The 26,171-nt window shown below is 39.3% G+C and overlaps 1 pseudogene; it reads right to left on the bottom strand.

The window, feature by feature from the left end:
• LOC121168698 overlaps positions 1 to 7,114 on the bottom strand; it is a 74,688-nt pseudogene extending 67,574 nt beyond the window's left edge.
• Between the last annotated feature and the right edge of the window lie 19,057 nt (positions 7,115 to 26,171).

The following is a 26,171-nucleotide window of genomic DNA, read 5'->3' as shown; positions in this document are numbered from 1 at the left end:
TGTCCTTAGTTACTATTCAGCATAGCAACAGAGGTGCACCTACTGAATGATAGCACTAATTGATCATAATAACAGACAAGCAATAAAATAGCTATCATTTATTACGTATTGTCGGCTACACATTTTGCTGAGTTACCTTTTTTAGTCCCCATAATAATGCAAGCATGTAGAATGTAATTGTCCTTCTTTAGTGCAGTCAGAAATTGGCTTGCCCAAGTAACCTAGTCAGTTGCAGGATGGAGCCAGAACTGATTTGCTATAGTGAGTTGTTTTGATTAACCACTATGCTGTATTGACTTTGCCTTTTTTTAGAGCAGTTAACTTCCAGATATGAACTGAGAGCATAAATCAATTTAGCAAGTATTATGGCTTTTTTGCAAGGACATTTGTTATGGAGTGCTAGAAAAGGACAAAGCATTTAGTAGCCCTCCCCCCCCAAAAAAAGTTGCTAAAAGGGAATGTGGCTCATGAAAACAGATGAAGTCAGATGGAGTAGGATTACAGAATGCAGATGAGTCACAGAAAAAGCCATAGGAAGACAAATGGAAGCAACCACGCCGAATCAAACAGGAGAGTCATGGGTGCTGCCCATGAGCATGGAATGGAACATAAGATTCTGCTATGAGAGGAGTCAAGGTGGGGATACACTGATGCATAATAGAAAGGAGACAAAGGAGGATTGTGCTAGGATTATTAAAAGTTTGAAATTAAAGGCCTGGTGCAATAGCGTAGTAGCTATAATCCTCCCCTTGCATCCACTGGGATCCCTTTTGGGCTCCGGCTCATATCCAGGCTGCTCCTCTTCCCATCAAGCTAGCTGCTTGTGATCTGGGAAAGCAGTAAAGAATGGCCAAAAGTCTTGGGACCCTGCACCCACATAGAAGGCCCACAAGAAGCTCCTGGCTCCTGACTTCAGATCTGCTTGGTTCTGGCTGTTGGGGAGAGAGCTCTCTCTTTCTCTCTTTTTTGTTCTGTATATCTGCCTTTGCAATTCAAAAAAGAATCTTTAAAAAAAAAGAGTTAGAAATTAGGGAGAGGATCCAGTATTTTTTCTAATTTATTATTATTTTTATTTTTGAAATTTATCATACAATTCTGTATAGTCTGGGATTCCCTTCCCTCCATTTTCTGCCCCCTCCTTCCCTGATTGATTTTTCCCATAATGTCACACTCTTCATAAGGAGTTACAACTCCATAAGTCTGCTACTTAAGTGTGCTCCGACAATGCTGTCCTTATAATGTCACATAGTCCTTCATCCCATTGTCTAGATATGTCCAACACTTTTGTTGGGAGTCCATCTTCTGTTTGGAAGCAAAGATGCATGTTGCATGGTGTCTTCACTTCTGGATATGGTAGTCTTCATTACCACTGTACATTCCAATTTGCATGATGGTTTCCTTATATTAGAGAAAATATATTGTATTTTTCTTTTTGTGATTCACTTATTTCACTGAGCATAATAGTCTCTAGTTGGGACCATCTAGTTACAAATTGTATAATCTCATTCTTTCCAATGGTTGAATAATATTCCATGGAGTAGATGTACCACAGCTTCTTTAGCCACTCCTCTTTGGATGGGCATCTGGGTTGTTTTCATGTTTTTATTATTGTAGATTGTGCTGTTGTAAATATAGGGTTACAAATCCCCTTCTCACATGCAGTTTTAATTTCTATTGGGTATATTCCTAGGAACAGGATAGCTGGATCATATGGTAGGTTTATTTGCAATTCTCTAAGCAATCTCCATACTGATTTCCACAGTTGCTGTACTAGCCTACACTCCCACCAGCAGTGAAGGAGAGTACCTTTCTCCCCACATCCATGCCAGCAGGTGTTGGCAGCTGAGTTCTGAATATAGGGCAGTCTCACTGGAGTTAGGTGATACCTCAATGTGGTTTTCATTTGTGTCTTTCTGACAGCTATGGAGCCTGAGCATCTTTTCCTATGTCTGCTAGCCATTTGGATCTGTTCTTTTAAAAAATGTCTGTTCATGTATGTTCATTTCCATTGCCCATTTTTCACAGGGTTTTTGTTTGTTTGTTTGTTTGTTTGTTTGTTTGTTTTACTGTCCATAGATTTCTGAAGCTCTTTGTAAACCTGGGTATTAGGTCCTTGGTCACCTGTGAAGTGTCCAAAATTTTCTCCCATTCTGTTGATTGCTTCTTTACTTTGTTAATTGTTTCCTTTGCTGTATAGAAGCTTTTTAGTTTTATGTAGTCCCTTTGTTCACTTTGGCTTTGACTGTCTGTGCTTTTGGCATCTATTCTAAGAAATCTTTCCCCATTCCTATCTCTTGGAGAGTGCTTCCTATGTTTCCCTTTAATAGTTTTATTGTTTCTTGGTGTAGATTTAGGTCCTTGGTCCATTTGGAGCTGATTTTTGTATACTGTGACAGGTGCAGGTCTTGCTACTTTATTCTGCAAGCTGCTATCCAGTTGTGCCAACATGATTTGTTGAATAGACCAGGATTTTTCCCTGTATTGTTTTCAAATTTTCTTGTCAAAGATTAGTTGTCTGTACATGTGTGGATTTCCCTTCGGGTGTTTCTATTTTGTTCCATTGATCTTTTTCTCTGTTTCTGTACCAGAACCAGACTGTTTTGATGACCAATGCTCTACAGTATGTCTTGAGGTCTGGAATTGTGATTCCTCCAGCTTATTATTTTTCAGGATAGTTTTTGGCTATTTGTAGTCACTTGTGTTTCCAGATGAACTTTTGTATCATCTTCTCTATTTTTGCGAAGAATGATGGTGGGAATTTAATTGGGATTGCATTGAACCTGTATATTACTTTTGGTAATATGGACATTTTGATGATGTTGATCTTGCCAATCCGGGAACATGGTAAGGTTCTCCACTTTTAAGGTCTTCTTCTATTTCCTTCTAATAATGTTTTAGGGTTTTCATTTTAGAGGTCTTTTACATAGTTATTTAGCTTAATTCCTAGGTATTTAAGATTCCTCTCCACTCTTTTAAGAGACTGTACTTACAATTTCTTTCTCAGCCATGGAATTATTTCTATACACTAGTGTCATTGATTTGTGTTCATTAATTTTGTAACCTGCTACCTTGGCAAAGTCTCTTATAAGTTCCAGTAGTGTCTTGACTGAGTTTTTTGGTTCTCCTATGTAGAGAATCATGTTGTCTGCAAGTAGAGATAATTTCAGCTCCTTGTTTCCAATTTCAATTTTGTTAATTCCCTTTTCTTGACTAATAGCTCTGGCAAAAACTTCCAATACTATATTGATAAGTAGTGGGGACAGTGGACATCCCTCTCTAGTTCCAGATTTTAATGGGAAGGCTTCCAGTCTTTCCTCATTTAGAATGATGCTGGCATTGGGTTTTTCGTAAATTGCTTTTATTGTGTTGTAGAATGTTCCTTCTATGCCTGTCTTGGTTATGGTTTTCAGCATGAAGTGGTGTTGGATTTTATCAAATGCTTTCTCTGCATCTATTGAGATGATCACATGGTTTTTATTTTTTCACTTTATTGATGTGATGTGTCATATTTATTGATTTGTGAATGTTGAACCATCCCTGCATACCTGGGATGAATCCCACCTGGTCTGGATGAATGATCTGCCTGATGTACTGTTGGATCCTGATGGTTGGTATTTTGTTGAGGATCTTTGCATCTATGTTCATTAAGGATATTGGTCTGTAGTTCTATTTTTTCTGTTATTTCTCAGTCTGGATTTGGTATTAAAGTGATATAGGCTTCATAAAAAGCATTTGGAACACCATGAAGTTAAATAACATGCTACTAAATGACTAATGTGTCACTGAAGAAATGAAAATCAAGAACCTTCTTGCAGGGCCCGGCGCCGTGGCGCAAGTGGTTAAAGGTCCTCACCTTGCACGTCCAGGATCCCATATGGGCACCGGTTCTAATCCCGGCAGCCCCGCTTCCCTTCCAGCTCCCCGCCTGTGGCCTGGGAAAGCAGTCGAGGACAGCCCAAAGCTTTGGGACCCTGCACCCGTGTGGGAGACCGAAAGAGGCTCCTGCTTCGGATCGGCATAGTATCGGCCCGTTGCGCTCACTTGGGGAGTGAATCATCGGACAGAAGATCTTCCTCTCTGTCTCTCCTCTCTGTATATCCGCCTTTCCAATGAAAAAATAATAAAAAATAAATCTTTAAAAAAAAAAAAGAACCTTCTTGCAGAAAATGATGCTACTGTATGATCTATGAGTCACTGAAGAACCTGATCAGAAGAAAGTGTTTTGAAGAGATGAAACTAACAAAAACATCAAAACCCATGAGATATACTTTGTTTATTTTTATGGTAAAATATGTCTCTCTAGACAACAAATGGACTGGTTTTGTGTTTTAATTTAGTCTACTAATATATGACGTTTGATTGAGCTTAAGCCATTTACATTCAGGGTTAATATGTATAGGTGGCACTTTGGTCCTGTCATTTTAGGAATGGGTTGTTCATTAGTTTAGTCTTCTGTTGTCATTTTACTGGGATATTCTTCACATTTGCCTTTGGTTTTGTTGGGTGCTATTCATCTTTTCTGTCAAGAGAACTCCTTGAAGTATCATTTGATTATCATGTGTGAGAGCTTGATTATCATGTGTGTTCAAGAGAACATCTTGAAGTATCATTTGTAGGGCATATTTGGGAGAGGTAAATTCTTTTTTTTCTTTTTTTTTAGTTCCCCCTTTGCTTTACTTTTTTTTTCAGTTTATTTTTTTAGTTTCCCCTTTGATTTCCTCTCTAATCCATTGCTCATTTAATAACATATTATTCAGTCTCTATGTGTTTGCAAGTCTTCTGGTGTGTTTTGACTTCTTGGTTTCCAACTTCACTCCCTGATAGTTTGAGAAGATGCATGGTAAAATTTAGATTTTTTAAAATTTGCGAGATTTGTTTTGTGGCCTTTAACATGGTGAATTCTGGAAAAAGTTCCATGCACTGATGAAAAAAAAAGTGTAGTCTTTATCTGTAGGATGAAAGGTTTGATAGATATCAACTAAGTCCATTTGCTCTAGACTTTAGGTGAGTTCTGTTGTTTCTTTGCTCAGTTTCTGTTCTTTTGATCTGTCCATTCATGCTGAAGGGGTATTAAGGTCACCAACTATGATTATAATGGAGTCTTTCTCTGTTTACATCCATTAATGCTTGTTTCACATAGCTAGATGCTTTGGCATTTGGCACATATATATTTATTATGGTGATCTCTTCTCCCTGAATGGATCCCATGATCATTATATGGTATACTTCTTCATTGCTTTTAATGTTTTTAACTTCGATGTCTATATCATCTAATATAAGAATGGCTACCCCTGAACATTTTTTCTTACCGTTAGCTTGGAATATCTTTTTCTGTCCTTTCACTTTCAGCTTCCTCTGATTTTTGTTAGTGAGATGTGTCTCATGTAAGGAGCAGATAAATGGGTTTTGGTTTTTGATCCAGTCCTCTAATCTATGTTGTTTGATCAATGAATTTAAACAATTTACATTCAATGTAAATATGGATAGGTAGCAATTTGGTTCTGTCATGTTAGTAATGTTGTATTCTTTGATTGAGTCTGTTAACCTTTTAGTGAGATGTTATGCACATATGCCTTTGGTACCTGCACATATGCCTTTGGCTTTGGTACCTGCTATTCCTTTTCACTTTCAGAAAACATCTTTGAGTATTAGCTGTAGGGCAGGTTTAGATGACACATATTCTTGGTGTTTTTATTGTGGAAGAATTTTATTCCATTTTCAAAGACAAAAATAGCTTTGCAGAATATGTTATTTCAGGTTGAAAATTTCTCCATTTTGGAGTCTGGAATATGTCACTCCATTTTCTCTTATCCTGCAGTGTTTCATCTGGGAGGTTAGTTATGAGTTTGACTGGGGTTCCTCTCTAGGTCACTTGGTTTTTCTCACGAGCCCATTTAAGGATTATGTTCAACTGAAGAAAGCTTAATTATCATGTGTCTTGGTGAAGGTCACTTTTTGTTAACCCTGTGGTGAGTCCTGTGCCCTTCCTGGATGTTGTTTCCCAATTCTTTCCCTAGATTAAGGAAGTTTTCTTGTATTATTTCATTGAATACACCTTTATTCCCAGCTGCTCTTTTTGTACTTTCTGGAACTACCATAATTCTTATGGTTGGCCTTCTAATCATATCTTTTGATTCCTGGATAATTTTTTTTAGCTTGGCCGAGCTCTGCTTCCAGCTTTTTGTTTGCTTCCCCCTGATGACAGAAAATATCTTCCAATTCTGAGATTCTTTCTTCTGCTTGCTTCATTCTATCTTGGAGGCTCCCCACTGTACTTTTAATTTGCTCCACTGTATTCTTAACTTTTGACATATCAGCTTTCATTTGATCCATTTTCTGTGTCGCAAATTCTTTGAACTCTTGTTATGCCCTTCTCATTGTTGGTCAGAAGCTTTATAATACATTTTCAGAATTCTGTGTTCCCTCATTTTTTCAGTGTCTTCCTCAGTTATCTTAGGGAGGTACAGGCCTTTGCTTCTTTTCTGGTAAGTCTTTGGTAGCATTCATTGTACCTCTGTTTCATCTTTTAACTTTTGGCATTGCAGTCCTGTTTGGTGTATTTTTCTCCTTTGTTGAGATTTCAAAGATATTTTATCTACAGGTCTACAAGTCAATTTTTATGTTCAATCCGTGTCCTGGGTTAGGAAGACACCAACTGTCCCTGATAACTGGTTTACCAGAAGCGCTGATCTTGTCTAAACATGCAAGATGGCACCTGGCAAGGCACTGCCAGAGAACCAGGGCTGTTGACTTTCCAATTTTGGGACCACATAGATCCTGCAGAACCTGAAGCTGGTGCGGTTCTCCCCATGGGATCAGCTGGGTGTGTCTAGATGGAAGCGTGCCCGGTGTTTGATTCCTGTGCTATTAGCTCCGACCTGCCACCAGTCCACAGCTCCCTTTCTATTCCTTGCTGGGCCAAAGTATTCAGCAGGATTGGCCAGTCCCAGCCTACCTTCACTTCCTGAGCTCCCCGTGGGAACTCAAGCTCCTACCTGGCTGCCACAAGGGCTAATCTGTGGCTGCCGCTGGATCCTTGGGCATCACTAGAATCTGGATCACAACTCACTGGTGGCTGGCAGGTTTTCTGTTCCCTGTAACACCACTCCGCCATCATCGCCTCTTCCTTGTGTTCAGGGGGTCTGCAGGTACTTTCCTGTTGACTTCCTGACCCCTATCTTTTTCTGTAATCTGCTCTCTGGGTTTTTTTTTTTTTCTGTCTAATGATTCTCCATCACCTAAAACCTGTCTGCACCCTTTGCTGTCATCTTGATTGGATCTCTGACATGTCAATATGTATTTGTTCCATAAACAAGCTCAGAGTCTGATCAGGAATAAATATATAAACTTTTCAAGCCTCCTGGAACTAAAAATGAGGTAAGACAAACACGTAAACAATGAATTGTCATGAGTGCAGTGGTAGAACTTGTGACAGACAGAGAAGAAAAATTAGCTGGAATTCTAGACAAGATGTTCCGGTTACAGAGAAGCAGCAATAGAATCTTGAAAGATGAGGAAAACTTTTTCAAATGAATTGGGGAAGTGAGATGGGAAAAGAGTTATCTGAGGGAGGAAACAGGTATAGGATGGCATAGGTTTCAGAGGACCTGTGATATTGTTTTCAGTGGCTGAATGATGCATTAGGATTCAAGGAGACTACAGCGGTGTAAGCTTAGAGAATTAAATGGGGTCAAGTTCTTGGAGGCTTTGAATGTGAAGCTTAGAGTTTGGGCTCTATCCTGCTGGTGCTCAGTACTCACTGAAAGAACTACCAAAGATATCTTTCTTTTATAACTCACCATTGAAGCATTGTGGCAGATAAGTAAAGGGGTGAGAGCTGCAGGCAGGGAAACAAGGTTGGGAGAAAAGCAAGAGAAAGAACATGTGGAAACTGTGGCTGGTGCGGAGTCAGTTGACTCAGCACCGTATTGTAAAATTAAGCCCTGGATTTGGGAATTGTGGTTACATTGATGCCACTGATAGTTCTATATAAAAAAATGATAACTTTAACTCCACATCAATGCAGTTTTTCAAATTCTGTTTAGTGTTTTACACAGCCGTTGTTTTAAATATATGTATTTCTTTCAAACTATTTACATGATATAGAATCAGAATTTCAAAGCTGATTGAATTTAGCAGCTCTCTGATCTCAAGTGCCTCTTCTTCCCTATCATATGGATAAATAATTTAAAGTTGAAATTACTTGCCAAGGGTGACATGATAAATCAGAGGCAGATCTAGTTCAGAAGAGGTTGAACTGATACCATACTCCATGCTCGTTAAGCAAGAACCATATTGCACATTTCTGCTTCAATTCAGTTTCAAGAAAGATCCTGTTTATTCAGATAATTTGCATACCTCCCCTTCTCCTATATTTATGTGTATATTTATTATGCAGGTAGTATATTCAACTCAAATGATTGAAAACATCCAATTTATCTTCTTCTTTATTTCTGCTTAACTTTTTAAAATCTTATTTATTATTATTATCATTTTACAATACAGTTACATGGGCTCCTGGGATTTCCCTATCCCAGCCCCAATTCCTCACCCTTACATAGTTCCTCTATATCATTACTAAAGTATAGTTTTTCATACACAGTCATATGTCCATTATTGTAGGCATGGACAATGGCAGAGTCCAGCATCCTATTGTCGTACAGTCAGCAGTTTCATTGGGAGTCCATCTTTAAGTCTGGAAGTAGAGATGCATACTGCACTGTGTCCTCACATCTGGATATGATAGTCTCCATTCCACAGTTACTGTACATCCCCTTATAAGAAAAGCCACAATACAAAATCAATAATATGAAGAAAAATAGAAATTTACAATGCCATTAAGTTACATAACATGTTACTAGATATGACAGTCTCCATTACACAGTTACTATACATCCCCTTAAATGAAAAGCCACACAACAAAATCAATAACAGGAGTAAAAAAGAAATTAACAACACCATGAAGTTAAATAACATGCTACTGAATGACTAATGTGTTGCTGAAGAAATGGAAAAGAAAATCAAGAACTTTCTTCAAGAAAGTAATGCTACTGTATGATCTATGAGTCACTGAAGAATTTAATCAGAGGAAAGTGTTTTGAAGAGACGAGATACTTTCTTTGCTAAAATGACAGGACCAAATTACGTCCTATACATATTAATCCTAAATGTAAATCACTTAAGGTCAATCAAATGCCATAGATTAGTAGACTGGTTTAAAAAATCAAAACCCATCTATTTGTTGCCTACAGAAGACAAATTTTACCAACAAAAATCAGTGGAAGCTATATCTCATGGATTTTGATTTTGTTGTTGTTGTTAGTTTCATTAATTCATCTTCTCTACGAAGACTTTAGTCCTATCCTTAAATATCTTGCATTGAATTTCTTTTTTTTTAAAGATTTATTTTTTTTTTAATTTTTATTGGAAAGACAGATATACAGAGAGAAGAGACAGAGAGGAAGATCCTCCGGCCGATGATTCACTCCCCAAGTGAGCGCAACGGCCAGTGCTATGCCTGTCTGAAGCCAGGAGCCTCTTCTGGGTCTCTCACACGGGTGCAGGGTCCCAAAGCTTTGGGAAGTCCTCGACTGCTCTCCCGGGCCACAGGCAGGGAGCTGGAAGGGAAGCGGGGCTGCTGGGATTAGAACCGGCGCCCATATGGGATCCTGGGTGTGCAGGGCGAGGACCTTGACCACTGCGCCATTGCGCTGGGCCCTGAATTTCAAATTACTGGTCATGTTCATGGTTTTTCTTTTTTCTTTTTTGGATGTTGTAGGAGAGGAGAAGTTCTAAGTAAGCAAATTCATCAATAATTGGTTTTGCTCTAGACAGGAAATACAACTCAATGTTTTAATCTCTATGACTAACATGGAGATAATCATGAGTTTTATGAGCACTGGGAATGTAAAATTTTCAGGGAATTGTCCATGAGTACTAGAAAATGTATAATTAGGAAGAACAATCTGAATTATCTCTGGAATTTTGGCTCTATAAGAGCTTTTCCAAAGCACTGTTAGTCTTTATTTGAGCTATCACCAGACAAGTCTCTTTATACTAATAGCATTTGCTACATATTTTGCAATTCTGTTTTCTGCAAGTTCAGGTAATCTTTAGTAGAAGATTATCTTGCTAATAATTTAGTTGTGCATTCTTCTCCTTACTACCAGAGAAAATATGTTTGCTTGGTTTAAGTAAAAATAAATAAATAAATAAAAAGCAAAGGAAAGTGTATGAAAAACAGATAGATGTAATCACTATGTTTACAGTCTAAAGACCTATGAGCATTAACTAGAGGGGAAGCATAAGAATTTCTAACTGAAAAGAAGCAAAGAAAAAGCAGTCTTGTCAAAAGGATGAGGTAAATTACATGATCTGTGGAGCGGGGGAAATTAGGAACTTCTCTAATAAAACACTTATATGTAAGTGCATGAAGTGAGATTGGGAAGTTTTCCCATTTTTCCTTCAAGTTTTTTTTTTTTTGAAAAGAAAAAATGCGTGAGAAAGAGAATGAGAATTAGAAACTGTTACCTCCCATCGAGTGTACCACTATAAATACCTGTAACATCTAGGATCTAGAGCTAGGTAATATGAACTTGAAAGTCAGGAACTGAATCTAGGCTTGCTGCATGCATGGCTGGAACCCAGACTTGAGCCACCATCTGATCCTTCCCATAGTATTCACTAGTACAATTTGGGACTCACACTCTAAAGACTGGTAAAGCAGAGATGAACATCCCAAGTAACGCCATTACTGGTATGTTAAATGCCAGCTCAGAACATTTTCTGTTTTGTGGATAAATGGAGATTTCAAAGAGGGGATGTGAGGACTCACTTCAATTGTATGGTTAGCAAGTTCTGTAACCAGGAAAACCAAAATGAACAAATGACTTTATAAGTTACACCATATGAGGAATGTATTTTAGAAATTGATGGGCCATTAGCATAACATGCCTGAATGTTGTCATTATGGTGACAGAAATATTTGAGATTATGATTAATTCTGGGGTGCAATGTCATGACATTAATAGAAAATATTAACTGATCTTGTAAGTAGTACAAGGAGTAATTGGATGGTTTTGATTAGTAACAATATATCTAATGTAGTAGAATAGTAGTAACAATAATAACAAATCCAATGACACCAGTAATTAAAACCACACATGTAAATGTGAAACAAAAGTTTGAAGAAATAATACTCTTACTAAATATATTATACTTGTTACATTCTATTTTCTAAAACGAAAATCCTCATGTGAAGCTTCTACTAAAAGTTGCAACTGTTAGTTTGTAAATCATAGAATGTACTTTATCTAAAAGATGGAAACCTGAACAGAATCAGGATGACTCCGGACAGAGACAGAAGCAAATAAGTGTTTAATGTTAGCAAATTGCAGAGAGGAAATACTTATTGGGAGATTTATTAGCTTTATGGTTCAGGAACCACCATTCTCAGTCAATATTCTGTTTGGTGTTTAAAAAAAAATCCAGAGAGGAGAGAAACAATATTATTTTTCTAATAAAATATTGAATTACTATTAATATGATCTTCTATTGCAATTATAATCTGTTGTTAGCCTGCACTGCAGGGACTATGCTTAATTCTCTCTTGTACAGAAACATAGAGGCTGGCATCCTGTTGGCAGTCAGTATATGTCTATTATCAGCACTAACAATAATACTAATAATGATAACTTGGTGATTAGAATCATTTGCAGTAACAATCAAAGCTAGGATTATATGAATTCCTTTTCTGTAGTTTCTATTTTTATTCTTCATGGCTTATATTTTTCCCAATCATTAAAATGCAGTCCCTATTCCCCTTTCAATTTAGTCTATTTGGAAAACAGCAGGGTGTGTGTGTGTGTGTGTGTGTGTGTGTGTGAGAGAGAGAGAGAGAGAGAGCGAGAGAGAGAGAGAGAGGTGTTCTATCAGCTGGTTCACTCTCCAAATGGTCACAACAGTTGCTGGCAGTGGGTCATACTGAATCAAGGAATCAGGAACTCTTCTGTGTTTCTATATGGTTGACAAGAATCCAAGTAGCCTAGGTTCCTTAGTAGAACGATGGATTGGGAACAGGTCATTCAGGGTTTGAGATACATCATCTGACAGGGATATTGGCATCCTTAACAGCAGCTTAACCTCCTTTTACAAATAAACGCACCACTGGTGGGTGGTTTATTTAAAGACATCATCAAATTTTACAGTGACAACAGAAAGACTAGAAATTATGCCGAGGGAGGAGATGGTGACATGAAGTAGAAGACTGAGGAAGGGAATTTCAGTATGACTAAAGGCAGATGAACTTAGCAGCAACCAGTGGGAAGAGAAAGAATAGAACTAGAAATCACTGGTCATGGTTTCTCACAAGTAGGGAGAAAGGAGAGAGACATGGGGCTTGCTGGTCAGGCCAGTATGGAGAGGATTTTTAAGCTGACATTGTCTTTTATGCCAGAGGAATTGAATTCATTGCCTTTTCTTTTGTTTAAACTTAGTTTTCTCTCTGATTGATAGCATGTGTAACATAATTTCTTGAGAACATAGGTTATTTTTGCTTCAAAAAATTTCATGTTTAAGCAATATCCCTTATGTTTTCATTCACTTTCAAATTGGGATGTACAACCAAATGTGTTCTTTTTTTTTAAGATATATTTTATTTTTTATTGGAAAGGCGGATATACAGAGAGGAGAGACAGAGAGGAAGATCTTCCGTCCGATGATTCACTCCCCAAGTGAGCACAACGGCCGATGCTATGCCGATCCGAAGCCAGAAGCCTCTTCCGGGTCTCTCACACGGGTGCAGGGTCCCAAAGCTTTGGGCCGTCCTCGACTGCTCTCCCGGGCCACAGGCAGGGAGCTGGATGGGAAGTGGGGCTGCCGGGATTAGAACCAGTGGCCATATGGGATCCTGGGCGTGCAGGGCGAGGACCTTAACCACTGCGCCATTGCACCAGGTCCACCAAATGTGTTCTGAATGATTGCTTCACCTCTTCATTGTTACCACATTCAATTGTATTTCTGGTTATTTAGTGGAAGAATCACAATCATTATAACTTAGGTTTTTACAAGATGGAAAATATGATGCAAGTCATTAATTGGATGGAGTATAGTGTGTGTTGGTTAGGACAACTTGATTCCATTTTTTGCATTCATCATTGGTTCATTGGTACTTTTTAACAGTTTCCTCATTTATAAAATAGAGGCAATACAGCAGCCTTTATTTTACAGGGTATTGTGGGGATTAAACTGCAATGAGGAAGGCAAAATGCTTAGCACAATTTGGTATGCTATAAGGTGTTGGCAAAATGATAGTTGTTACTCTGTATTTGTCAGAAGATTGTGGGAGACCATGTTATAATAGACAAAAGTGATCGATCATTTGTTTTACTTTTTATATGCAGATCATATCAGAGACATGTGCTTCTTGACATTGGGTGAAGGATGAGGGGATAAGGGCAGAGAGCAGTACACAGCAACACCTGCATTCTCTACTTTCTCATATCCACAGGACATGAAAAGCTGTTTCACACCATGGGCTTGATTGCCCTTTAGGTAAATAAAAACAAGAGCTTCCACAAATTTAAATAATTTTTAAAACATTTTGCATGACACGAGGTTATTCAGTTTTCCAGAGACGTGAAACTGTGTCTGTTGTAAGGGGAGAGAATAGGGCACAATGTCTTTAAATCTACAAGTATCATGTCAAAAAACAAATAAATCCAACAAAAAGCCCTCTCTGTCTAGTAAGTGCACTTGCTTAAGTCCTAATAAATTAAGGATGGAAAAAGGTTAATTGACAAGATGATACTCATCTTGTGTTGTCCTGGCCACTGCGCTCTGGCAGGTGTGTGAGACAAGGATCCTGCTGTGCTGACAAGGACGATTATTATAACTGGCTCTTTTTGCCCTCAAGGGTGTGTTAGCTCTAGAAGATTTTCATGGTGGAAGCTCAATGTTATGCTAGGGCCAAACCAACCAGGTTTGTAAACCCAGAAAGCCAAAGGATAGTGTGGTTTATGTTCACTTTAGATGTACTGAGGCAAGGCCACAAACTGGCACTCGTCCTGATTGTTGTGATTGAAGTTCCACTTTGAATGTATAAGGTCTGCTTATTGGATACTTAGCTATGTTCCAGATACTGTGCGGAGAGTTCCAGCCTATATATCTCATTTCAAAGGTGATTTACAGTAATTCAGGGAGAAAGATGCTGGTTTCCCACAGAGATAAGAGGTCCTCAAACAGCTTTCAGAGAATCTGTATTATAAAGAAAATATGGATTGGTTTAAAAAATTTGATACATAATAAAATTTTCTATTAATTCATTTCCCTATAAAGTCTTTGAAGTTCTGTGCTACAAAAATAATGCAATGACAATAATCAAGGTATTGTCATTGTATTATACTTTTAGTTTTCAAAGCAATTGATTAGATCAGTGCCTTAAATAAAAAAAAATTTAAAGATTTTTTTTTAAAAGGATGAAGGAAGGGAGAGAGAAGATGAACAGATAGATAGGTAGATGTGAAGGTGAAAGACAGATAGATGGAGATCCAGTTTTGTTTGGTTTGCTTTCCAAATGCTCACAATAGTTAGGCCTGAACCACATGGAACCCAGGAAGCAGAGACACATTCTGTGTCTTCCATGTGTATGGGAGGGACACTGCTGTGTCAGCCAGGAGCTTGACACCAGTGTAGAGCCATTATGGAATTCTAGGTATTCTGATATGGAATATGTGCACCCCAAGTAATGGCTTAACTGCTATAACAAACAGCTGCCACCTTCATTCTTGGTTAGTTCTCATAGTGGCTTGAATCAATTACTGATAAAATGATCACAGATGCAATATCACATTAAGCATCTCAGGCTTAAAAGGATCTCTTAAACTTGTGGTCATATTCATCAACAGTAGAAAAAGGCAGTTGTTGAACTTTAAACACAGAGGATAGGGAAATCCAAAACACTGCTTCCCTGATTCTTGGGGTAGCACTGGAATTCTATGGTGTTAGTATCGGTTTTGATGTGAGAGAAGATGGTGCTGTACAGGAGGAAAAAATTGTTTTCCATGTTGCATGAGTTTTTAGAGTTGGAATTCCCTATAACAAAAGAGGGCCCAATAAGACAAAAATAAAAAGAAATTTAATAACTAGTGTTTCTTTTTCACACACAAGATAACCCGGAGAAATAAGTAAATGTTAGTAATTTTAAAGGCTTGCCTTAGACTTCAGACTTAAATATCATAATTCTCTGAAACAAAGAAAGGCCTGGTTCACCATAGAACATGAACAGTATTTATTCTGCAGACTAAAGTTATATTTGCCTTTTCCACTGATGAAGGTCTCTAGTCATTTAGTCAGCCCTACATTCCTGCTATGGAGAAAGACACCTTTAGAAAAGGTTTCCTTTTTATAAACGTATATTTTTCAGAGCTTGTTCAATGTCTCCAGTTTCTCAAAATAAGCAGTCTAAGTACACTAATGCCAATGACACATATCTTGGGTGGCATAATCTGATGGTTTGTAGTCATTTTTTGGGGGGGAGGATAGCCATGTCCCAAGCCCCATCAGCGATCTGTCAGCTGAAATGAGAGAAGCAAACCTACAGATCTGTGTGTGCATTGGCACAATCTTATAAACATCCCATTGCAGGGAATGGAACTGAGTCCAAGATTTATATTTAAAACTTGTTTCTTTTTATTTACTTGAAAGGAAGACAAATGAATAGGTAGATTATGAAGACAGGGAGAGTGAGAACAAGAGCACGAGAGATATTTTACCAAATGTAATTTTACTCACCAAATGCTTTCAACAGCTAGGACTGAAACCTGGAGTCAAACCTGGAGCCAGGTCTCCCACATGAGTGGCATGCACCCAAGCATTTGAGCCATAATCGGCTTTGTCCCACTCACTGTATGCATTAGCTGGAGTTTGCAGTGGAAATGGAGGCATGGAAACAGTAGAAGTTGGCATTCCTGGTGGTGGACTGATTCCTATTCCACAGTGCCCATGCCTCGCATTATTTTTCACATATAGCCATCTGCCCATGTGTACATTAACATTTAAATATTCCTATTTGGAAAAATTGGGGACGTTCTGCAAAGGAGGGAATGCTCGAGAGTCTTTGAAAGGTACTGGAACTATTAGCTGTGATTTAAACTAAACCAAATAACAAAAAGCCTTTGCTAGTGGGAACTAGGTCTATTTTCATAGTCATCAGAGCATAGCCCTTAAAACTTGAATGGCTCATAAGTACCTTCTGATGGGTTTATTGCTTTGTTTGTTCTGTTTAGCAAGTGGGGGGGGGGCGCGGCAATTTAGAACCTGCATCTCTAAAAATCTTTTTGTGCTGACATTTCAGTTTCTGGACTGGAAGGACAATATGCAGTTCTCTTAATGTTGTCAGTGGTCACATTTCCACAGGCTGTCATGATGCACATTCCGATGCCTATATGGATTTATTTACTTTCTGCAAATGTACATTTGCTGTGGGTGGGTGTGATTCCTTTCCCCTAACCCCTTCTGGGTGTTACTTTTGAATTTATCAGAGATTATGTGGCCTATTTTCATTCTTACTAATCAGCATCTGAATGGTTATTCTTAAAGAGTCTGTGTTTGAGTCAAATTCATCTTTTAAAATCCCTCCTTCTTGGGCCCCGGCGCAGTGGCACAAGTGGTTAAGGTCCTCACCTTGCACGCCCAGGATCCCATATAGCGCCGGTTCTATCCCGGCAGCCCCGCTTCCCTTCCAGCTCCCTGCCTGTGGCCCGGGAAAGCAGTCGAGGACGGCCCAAAGCTTTGGGACCCTGCACCCACGTGGGAGACCCGGAAGAGGCTCCTGGCTTCGGATCGGCATAGCACTGGCGGTTGTGCTCACTTGAGGAGTGAATCATCGGCCGGAAGATCTTCCTCTCTGTCTCTCCTCTCTGTATATCCGCCTTTCAAATAAAAAAAATAATAAAAATAAATCTTTTTAAAAAAAATCCCTCCTTCTTTTAGCCAACTTAGCAATGTTGAACTGGATATATCTCCTGGAGTGATTATTTTCTTCAGACTTTATTCCAAGGATTACTTTCTGAGTTTCAAACACAGAAAATGGCAAATGAATGTCAAGATGAACATTAAAGGTATTGTTTTATAGGTCCATTGTCTCTTCATTTGAGAACATGGTTCCCTGGAGTCTGTATATCTCAATTTGTAATTAAAAATTCCTTGGGAAAAGTTACACAGTCCCTCAGTTTCTACTCTGGAGTAGAGAGAGTTAATTGTCAGGTCACTTTATCCCCAGGCCTTGGGAAGAACTGAATAACAAAGGAAACAGAACACATAATGGAAGGTCTGAAAGCAAAGTCCAAAGGACTGCAACAAATAGACAAGCCGTTTACCCCTGAGACACCATGTCTCCACAGACTATGTGTACCCACACATTTATAACCAGTCAAATAAATAAATAATAGACTCTATTTGTGTGCTGTTTCAGCCACTTGCACTCCCTCAAGGATATCTCTTCTTGACATCTCTCCCAAACAGTTGTCTTTTCATCCCTTCCCTGAATACCGGCCTCTCCCCATTCTTTAGCAACAGATGTCAGAAATGAAAGTCAAACTGTTTCTCTAGGACTTGCTACTGAGCTGGAACAAATAAGTTTTAATTTGATATAAACTAAGTAGTTGCAGAAGCCATGTGCAGAATGGAAGATTGAGTCCTACACATGATATCAAAAGTTGCACCCATATCCCATGCACAGAACCGAAAGTGTGAGCAGAAAGAAGCCTGCTTTAGGGAGGAGTGGCCTGCAGATCACCAGCATCCACTGGCATTACTCTTCCCTGTATCTATCCACTAGCCCCTCCTCTCTTTTGTGACTATAAGGTTTTATTCAGACCCACTATTTGGAGTCTGATGAGAACATTGGTACTGATTCCCTACTTGGCCACTTAATAATCTTTCTGTCAATGAAAGACAGGGACTCAGCTTCCTAATGCTCTCAGCAAAGTGGATTCTATTGGTCCTATAACATGACCACAACAAAAATTCTATCAAGCAGTTAAACAGGCCAGAATGGTTTGGATCAAGTTTATAGGAATAATGGAGAGAGGTAGAAAAATGGGCTGAATTCAACTTTTCTGAAAGAAAGGGAGCTGGGAGCATTTGATACTTGACTTTTTGTCATGGAACAGAAAGCTTTCTTGTATCTCCGTGGTGAGAGATCATTTTCAAATGTGGACGCAGAACCTTGGAAAGGAACTAGGAGAGAAACCTTGCAAGTCAGAATCCGAATTACAACACAATCTTTGAGCAACCTGGGTGTATATTACCATTTAGGAATAGAAAGTGGTTATAAACAGAAATCTCTTGACACAAAAAGGGGCACTTCCATGACATCATACAAATAGTAAAAAAAAAAAAAAAAAGAAAAGAAACCAGCAAATTTAGTGAAATGGCCATTTTCCTCAAGTTAAAGATTTTGAAATAGACTTGGGAGACTTGCCCTCCTTCTCACAGATAATCATCAATTTTGCTTTCCTAACTTCTTTGATTTCTTGTCTCCACCTTAGAGCCTGGTCTTGCATACTGGGGCTGCCAGATGCCCCTGCAGCTCCGCTCAGAAGCGTCTGTGGAACTCCCTCTCCACCACCAAACTCTGATCCGTAGGGATGTGTCCCAGCTTCTGACATTTGGATTCTAGTGCACATTTTTTTGAAGTTAGATTCATACATGTCCTCCAGAGAGTTGCCTGGACTTTGAAAACATAAATATTAAAACAAAATTTGGAGGAACTGGATGGGTTTAGTGTGATCCTCTGAATAATGGGACACAAATTCTGGGACATAAGAAATGCTAATTTCCACTGGCACTGTTGAAGCCTAGTATCTGCTTTAGCCCAGAGATGTTTGTGATGAAGAACGCACCACTGAGCAGACAGCACTCTCTCCCTCCACTTCCGGTACCCCACGGCTCAACCCTGCTTTTTATTTCTATTTTCTCCCTTCACTGAAAACACCTTCCCTGGTGCCCAGCTCCTGCTCAGGGCCAGCACCCTGACAGACAAGCAATCTCACAGCACCTGGAGGGAAAAAAGCTGTTTTAACTAAAATAGATCAGCCTGGATATTTTTTTTGACAATGCTCTCTTCATGCAGTTATACCTCTCCTACACACTGCCCAAGGGGATGAAAATGGGAGCCAGCAGGGAATTCACATCCGAGTCATCTCTCTCCAACTCCACTGACTCCCTGGGATCACTGAAGCTGTGTCTAAATGCAAACGTGTCTCCCCCGCTTTTTCTGAATTCACTGTGCAGCGGGAAGCTCTACACTGCGGATGGGGAAGAACAGGAGGTGAGATTTTACGCCAGGTCCTGCCTGGTCTCACTGCCTGACCTTGGACTTTCGCTCTGGTTTTTGTTAAATGAGAAGTTATATTAGATCAGTGATTCTTTAGCCATGGCTAACCCTTAGAATTATCTGTAGATCTTGTAAACAGAATCAAACCACTACTAGCACCACCACCAGAGCAAGCAATGTCGGGCCTCCACTCCCTTTGCAAAATCTAGCCCTGTGAACGCGGCCAGTGTTGATACATATATCTAAAGCATCCAGTACTCTTCTTAACATGCAGGAAGAACTTACAGGCACTGGAATAAGATCCCTATCAAAAGTGTGTCTGGGGACCAGCAGCAGCCTCACCTAGGGACTTGCTTAGAAATGCAGCATCCAGGGTCCCAGAATGGAGCAACATGAGCTGCATTTTAAGAACATTGCCAGATGATGCTTATTCACAGATAAGCCGTATAAAGAGCTGGTTTTCAAGTTCCTCTTCAGCTGTGCTTTACTTTAGTCACATTCACAGATTTTATTGTGTGTTTTACCCAATAATTATTTCTTGAGTTCTATTTTGTGGTGATAACCATGTGAAGGAATAGGGATGAGAAACAAGCAAATGGACACACCGATGTCTACTATCAAGGAGCTCCAGGCAAGCAGGGAGACAGATCCTAAATGAGGCATCACTGAGGATGGGCTTGAGGGCAGTGATAACACAGGGAGTCTGAAAGGAACCCACTAGGCAGGCAGGGAAGATCTTCCTGAAAAATAAAGTTTAAGTTCAATTCAATAGTGCATCCTCTGAGGTCTCACATGTGAATTCATGTTTGCTCCAGTCCTTACTTCCACTTGGAAAGCCTAGAAAAATTTTTAATTAACATAATTTTCAAGTGGAATCAGAAAGTAATATATACCTAATGTTCCCTTCCAGAAATTCATAGTTCAGTGGGAAGTGGAATTAGGAAAAGGCGCAGGTAATGTCTATTACGCAAGTGACGATTGCAAAGCTGAGTTGAAGCTGTGTGTAGAATAGGACATTCTCTTAAGGACATTGGGAATGCTTTGTTGGGATGCTAATATATGAATTCAGGGGTGTGAGTCCCGGAGACTTAATTTTTCTTTTCAGCAGGGAAATGAGAAGGAAAGAGGCAGATGTTCCTTGTGGATGTAGTGCTGTATTCTTATGGATTAGTAAGGAGGAGATGATGAAGGAGGTGAGACTGACAGGCTAATCTAGAAAGGCTTGGTGTGTTTTGCTGCTTGCACAGTGCTGTACTCCGTGAGACCACATCTTGCAGTCACCGCTAGCAAACTGTACCAAACAAGAGTCTTCACACAAAAGCCTATTTGATGCCACTGTTATGATTTTTTAAAATCTGCAGAAAATTTGTAATTACAAAAATGTCTTATCAGTCTATGCTTTCTCACAGCATTATTTTGAGAAAATCCACAAAACAGAAAAAGTTAATTAGAACGTGGAACAGGGAAAGTCTCAGTCTCCTTTTCAGTACGATTCTGAGTACAGTTTACATCAGCTTAATGATAATTCTATTTTCTATGAACAATAATTACTTATGAATAATTACAGAATAGAAATGTGAAAAAATCTCTAATTAGTAAACAAACAAATCCCCCAAATAAGGTATTTATTATTGCAATTAGGTGTTATTAGATTCAATAATAACATGATGCCAATATAAGATATTAATGAATGCATTATTAACATTGAATGAATTTTGTTACATCACAAATAAGATTGACATTTCCATAAATACATTTAATTGAAACTCTTATCACAAATGTGAATAAGCACATTGGGGTCACTATAGTATTTACACCTCCAACTAGAAGCAGCATTTATTGCTGTGATAAAGATAGAAATGTCATGGTCAACTGAAGGTGAAATACTTCGAGGTTAGTTTTGGCACGTGGGTCACTCTGCTTAGGTCCTGAACACCCAAGATATGTGTGCTGAATATTTTATTACCTGAGAGGAACAATGGAGACCAGCATTCTTCTTGAAGAAAGGTTTAATTTAGAAGTAATATTTAGGGCCTGGTGCCATGGCCTAGCGGCTGAAGTCCTCGCCTTGAAAGCACTGGGATCCCATATGGGTACCAGTTCTAATCTCAGCAGCCCAGCTTCCCATCCAGCTCCTTGCTTGTGGCCTGGGAAAGCTTCAAACAGAAGATATTTCTCTCTGTCTCTCCTCCTCTCTGTATATATCTGACTTTGCAGTAAAAATAAATCTTTTTTTTTTAAAAGAAGAGATATATAACAAGATCTTAAAGAGGAACTTTGAAACTTTGTGGTGGAAATTATGCCATGTGTAATTTTTAGACAGCCTTAGTGCAGTAGTTAATGCATGATATTAAGTGGGTTTTTAATCAACTAAAAATAATGGAGAGGCTAGGCACCATCCACTGCTTTGTGTGCTCTGGGAGTGTTCCTTGGCTGCTTTTTTGTTGTTATTGTTATTTTTTGTTTTTGTTTTTGTTTTCTCATCAGAGATTTGGTGGTGGGTTAACACACTGAAGTATAAACTCAGTGTTTGGAGATCTTGTGAGACCTAGCTCACACAGACAAGGCAGGGCACACTGAACCTTTCTTAAAAACACCGTTTCATCCCCAGGATAATTCCCATGACTCCACTCTCCCCAGTACAGTTATGCTTTATATTTGCCAGTTGCACTTTGAGGCACACAGTCACAAAATGATTTTTTTTTAAAGATTTATTTATTTATTATTGGAAAGGCAGATACACAGAGAGGAGGAGAGACAGAGAGGAAGATTTTCCGTCTGATGGTTCACTCCTCAGGCAGCTGCAACAGCTGGAGCTGAGCCAATTCCGAAGTTAGGAGCCATGAGCTTCTTTCATGTCTCCCATGTGGGTGCAGGGCCCCAAAGCATTGAGCCCTCCTCGACTGCTTTCCCAGGCCACAGGCAGGGAACTGGCTGGGAAGTGTGGCCAGTGGAGTTAGAATCGGCACCCATATGGGATCCTGGTGCGTTCAAGATGAGGACTTGAGCTGCTACGCTATCGTGCCAGGCCCTACAAAATGATTTCTAATGGTGAAACAAGGATTGTTGAGTTTTAATTATATGACTCATGCTTTGTCAACAAACATGTAAGAAGTCAATTACTGTATGGTCTGCCTCAGAATACTCAGACCCATGTGAATCTTCAGTGGCTTTGGATGGAGAGATTATCAAGTCATCTCAGAATGAAGGGGATGCTTTTGTTCCCTTTGGAGTTCTGTTTCCCACCAAAACCCTTTCACTTCCCAGGATGTTGACTACTGAGAAAGCACCTACAGTGTGCCCAGCGCAGTAGCCTAATGGCTAAAGTCCTTGCCTTGAAAGCACCAGGAGCCCATATGGGCGCCGGTTCTAATCCTGGCAGCCCTGCTTCCCATCAAGCTCCTAGGGAGCCCTTTTTGGTGGTGTATTAGAATACACATGATTTTTCATTTATCCACATAGCCATCGTTTATGAAGGCCTTCTGTTCTAACTTGCTCTTTCACTTTTTGATATTCTTTTGGGCAGATGACTTAGATTTGATGAACACTCATAAGCAGATTGAACAGCGACTGTGTGTGTGTGTGTGTGTGTGTGTGTGTGTGTGTGTGTGTGTGCGCATGCGTGTGTCTGCTTTCAGGAAATTACATGAATGTGAGTAAGGCTGTACTGAAGAGCTTTGATTTGTCTTCCTCAATCTCATAGTAAAATTTTCTCTTTGGAATGAAGGGTGCAAAAGTGGATCCAATTTTTTTTCTTCCAGGTAAATCTAGTTATTCTTTTCCAGTTTCTTTGGTTTAAAACAATTGTGTAGCAAGAAGTCCGGACCTAGGGGCAGTGTGCGGTCTGTCCACTGAGCAGAAAGCGGAAAATAGGCCATGAGGGGTCTGGAGCTGAAGTGTAGTGAACTCTGAAGAGTAATAGCAGAAATCCTCAGTGCCCACAAGCTAGTTGCACAGAGAACCGAAAACAGGTCAGTGACTTTTGCCCTGCAATTCTCAGTAACTGCCAGCGATATTTCCACACAGGGGAACATGCTTTAGAGAGCAGCTCTCTTTGCAGGAAATCTCCATCCTGGGGAGCTGAAATTGCATTAGGATTTCTTTTCTGCAAGTATGCTGACACCAAAATGCAATATGCTGTATGAGAAACGCAAAAAGTCATTAATCTAAAGCAGGAACTCATGCAGTTGTGTCTGTCTATGGGAGAAATCCACTGAATTGGAAGGTCCCTCGAAACTGAAACTGCTTTGACTCAAATTCAGCAAGGCAAGTAAAGATTTAATTTAGTGAAACAGACTTTAGATGTAAATGACCCACTCCCTCCGTTCTTCCAACTTTTTAATTAGAATTTTTAGAACTGAATGAAATATATTCATTCATTCATCCATCCATTCAATATTTATTGAGTACCAATTCGGGATTACAAATATGAATAAGTTATGATACTTGACTTCAAGGAGTGTTCGGTCCAATAGTGGAGATAGGTAAAGAACCAGATAATTGTACATTAGTTTGATAAGGGTTGTATAAAAAACGTAGTGAGTACAAGACACTCGTTCACTCCAGTTTCCGATTTGTTGAATTTTAATTCTGTGCTGCTGGTGTCTTTAAATTGAAGGTGCCTACCTCAGTTGATCTACAAGCTAGATTCAGAAGGAGCAGAAGAGTGCCTACCAATATTGTGTCACCTTTCTTTGAAAGAAGTGTACTTTCAGGAACTTTGCAATTGGTCTTGACCTAGAATTCCTCATTATATTAATAATCAGCATTGGAATAGATGTCACACTTCAGTCCCTGCCCACCTTTCTTGAGAAAAGCATCTTGCTCGTGACTTTACATTCATAAATACCCTCACAATGCCCAGGGATGTTTTTTTCCTTCCATCAATTCATTAGATCTGCTCACATGAATTATTTATATGCAGTGCTAAAAATGATTCTGAAACATTACAAGAATTCAATATCAGTTTTCACAGTGGGATTTCATCATTTTAGCATTACAGCATGGTAGCCTAATGCCATACTAATAGGATATGCTGCTAATAGGGTACAGTGAAAATTCTCTCTAATATGCAAACATTTCCATGTTGTCTTATTATTTCTTTTAAGTTAATATGCTATGGTGATAATATGATGAAATGAATTAGCTTCATATCATTGTCGGCATGAGTTGTGCATATTAACAGCATCTTTCTTCCCCCTCCTCTTTGAATCCACTTGGAATGAGCTTGAAAACTTACCCTGTAGTTATGCTTATGTTAATGAGGCTGTTTAGTAGGAAACATCCCTGCAGTGGCTTAGCCAGCTGGAGAAACAATAGATGCATATCCCCTTTTCTTTGGAAGGAAATGTTTTCTGGCCTGTCTTCAAAAGGCCTATCTCCATCAGACTGCTTTAGTATTCTCCACTTGTTCACAACCTCAATCCACCCATGTGTTAGACATTTTACCAGCAACATTTAACCAGATTGTATAGTTCTATTAGATAGAAGGCAAATCTTTTCCAAGAGAAACTGGATTCATGGCCAACTGGCCCAATGTTTTGAAATATTTAAGCTGACACACACACATACACACACAAACCTACATGCATATATACATGAAATACATAGATATAGACACATATTTATGTGTGTGGGTTATGTATAGACATGTTTACATATACATACAGACATATACATATGTGCTGCTTTGTTTTGTGGATAAGTGACTGGAAAGTTTGATGAATCCATGCCATAACCAGCGTTTCTTTTTTTGGCTGTTAAATCCTGGGTGGATTAGGTCCAGTGCATATGAATCCTCCAGATTTCAGTGTTTATTCATTTTCAAATATGTAACCAAAAGCCAGATGCTTATCCAAATCTTATCTGACATTTTCAAATCGTAGATTTCTCACCCAAACCTGCATGACCTTCTGCTTGAGTCGCTCTCAGGTTCAGCTAATTCATCCCATGTCTCAGTGCTCTCAGGAGATGTCTTAAGCTCCATTTTTATCCTTTCAACCAAGTCTCTGAGAAAAGAACCTTAATGGTAGTCAAGGCCACTATAAGGCTACTTGGTGATTTTTTTTTTTGCCAGCACAACACTTCAGGGAGGAGCCTGGTTGGGGTGGGGAGGGGGTGAACCTTCTATCCTCTCACCTCCTAAACTTAGGAAGGCTTTGTTGACTCCTTCCAAGGAGGCTTTTTTTTCTTTTTTTTGTTGAAACAAATTTACATGGGGAAGTTTCTTTTATTTTAATATAAAGATTTATCTTTTTTTCCCTTCATGATATCAATTTTTAAAAAAAGATTTATTCATTTTTATTGGAAAGGTGGATATACAGAGAGGAGGGGGGACAGAGAGGAAGGTCTTCCGTCTGATGGTTCACTCCCCAAGCAGCTGCAACAGCTGGAGCTGAGCCAAACCAAAGCCAGGATCCAGGAGCTCTTCTGGGTCTCCCATGTTGGTGCAGGGTCCCAAGGCTTTGGGCCGTCCTTGACTGCTTTCCTAGGCCACAAGCAGGGAGCTGGTTGGGAAGCGGGGCTGCCGCTGGGATTAGAACTGGCGCCCACATGGGATCCTGGTGCAAGGTGAGGACTTTTAACCACTATGCTACTGCTCCAGGTCCTTTCATTATATCAATTTACGTGCATAGGGAATCATCTCTGCCCCTCCCCTTCCTCTTTCTTTCTCCCTATATCCCCCTTCTATTATTTATCCTCAAATTATTACAATGACATAGTCACTCATTTCATGATTACAAGCTTAGTTTTCTGGCATATAAATGAATGTATCATGACATGACAAAAGTAGGAAAAGAAAGGAAATAAAGTAACATAATGTAAAAGGATAAAT

The sequence above is a fragment of the Ochotona curzoniae genome, unplaced genomic scaffold, assembly GCF_017591425.1.
Source record: "Ochotona curzoniae isolate NIBS_2020 unplaced genomic scaffold, NIBS_Ocur_1.0 scaffold_1037, whole genome shotgun sequence".
Lineage (NCBI taxonomy): Eukaryota > Metazoa > Chordata > Mammalia > Lagomorpha > Ochotonidae > Ochotona > Ochotona curzoniae.
Note: the sequence above shows the minus strand (reverse complement) of the source record. Positions and strands in the feature narration are given on the sequence as shown.